General features: G+C 43.3%; 1 long non-coding RNA gene across 1 annotated transcript in view; it reads left to right on the forward strand.

Annotated features, from left to right (window-relative positions):
* The window catches only part of LOC102292486, a 4,461-nt gene extending 3,221 nt beyond the window's left edge, over positions 1 to 1,240 (forward strand). Inside the window, exons 2-3 of the long non-coding RNA XR_006053933.1 lie at positions 570 to 645; positions 840 to 1,240. This is a non-coding gene — a long non-coding RNA (uncharacterized LOC102292486). The remainder of the gene's footprint in view (positions 1 to 569; positions 646 to 839) is intronic.
* Positions 1,241 to 1,615: the final 375 nt, after the last annotated feature.

The raw sequence follows: 1,615 nt of genomic DNA on the forward strand, positions 1-1,615 counted from the left end.
TCATGCATAGTACCCTTTAGGGCTAAGCCCTGGGTGTATCAAATGTCTGCCTCCACCTCTGCCTGAAACACTTCCTGCTTTTCCAGCCTCAGGCTTCTTTAGCTTAGCTGTGAACCAGAGCTGGTCATTATTCTAACTCACCCTGGTGTGTGATGCTGTGCAGCTTCCTCACAGAAGCTGATGTTACAGGACGTCACAGCATCTCTATAATAATCCAAACTGTTGTTAACAATCCTGAAAACCTGCCAGTCGGTGCAGTCCAGACACACCTGCAGATTCTCCACAGCCTCATCAGTCCACTGCTTCAGTGTCTTCACAAAAGCTTTAGAGAGTTGTTGTTTGTGCCTGTTTGCAGGGATCAAGTGAACCGTGACATGGTCTGAGAATCTTGATGTAGTTTGAGATGATGACCCTCTTACTATCAGCTCACCTTCTGTTTTGTAGAGTATTTTTTTAATCCATTTTGTTTAATAAAATCTATGAGGTTCAAATGAAGCACCAAACTGCAGTTACTCAGTCAGTGGAGGTTTATTACTCCAGTTTCTCACCACTGTTGTTAACTGTTCCAGCTGATCATCAGGAGGAGACGAGCCATTTAGACTCAGCTCAGCCACTACAGAGGAAACAATGACTTCAACCCAAAAGGTGAGCAAAAATATCACTGTGGACGTTACAACTCTCATTGTAGCACATCATTGTAATGTGATACTATCACCAGAAGGTGATGGTAACACACCTACGACGTGTTTGTTGACCTCTTTGATTCCACTAATGGAGTTTCAGTTTGTTCCACGACTGCATTTCACTCACTGCCTCTGTTTGTATCTCTGTCACTGCAGGACCAACATGGAGCGAGAAGTCAGCGCTCTCAGGAGGCCGACAAACCTCACAGAAGAAAGAGAGAGAAAACATACAGCTGTGATGAGTGTGGGAAGGATTTTACTCGGGCTGGAAACTTAAAAAAACACAAAGTCATCCACAGTGGAGTTAAAGCATACACCTGTGACTTGTGTGGAACATCTTTCAACCGGGCTGGAAGCTTAAAAACACACCAACTCATCCACAGTGGAGTGAAAGCATACAGCTGTGACTTGTGTGGAAAATCTTTTACTTTGGCTGCTAACTTAAAAAGACACCATCTCATCCACAGTGGAATTAAACCGTACACCTGTGACTTGTGTGGAAAATCGTTTACTCACGCTGAAAGCTTAAAAACACACCAACTCATCCACAGTGGAGTGAAAGCATACAGCTGTGACTTGTGTGGAAAAAGTTTTACTTTGGCTGTTAACTTAAAAAGACACTATCTCATCCACAGTGGAATTAAACCGTACAGCTGTGACTTGTGTGGAAAATCTTTTGCCCACGCTGGAAGCTTACAAACACACAACCTCATCCACAGTAGATTTAAAGCATACAGCTGTGACTTGTGTGGAAAATCTTTTGCCCACGCTGGAAGCTTAAAAACACACCAGCTCGTCCACAGTGGAGTTAAAGCATACACCTGTGACTTATGTGGAAAATCTTATATCCACGCTGAAAGCTTAAAAAGACACCAACTCATCCACAGTGGAGTTAAAGCGTACACCTGTGACTTTTGTGGAAAATCTTATAC

This window comes from Haplochromis burtoni, unplaced genomic scaffold (genome assembly GCF_018398535.1).
Source record: "Haplochromis burtoni strain Fernald_Lab_line unplaced genomic scaffold, NCSU_Asbu1 Contig_3117, whole genome shotgun sequence".
Lineage (NCBI taxonomy): Eukaryota > Metazoa > Chordata > Actinopteri > Cichliformes > Cichlidae > Haplochromis > Haplochromis burtoni.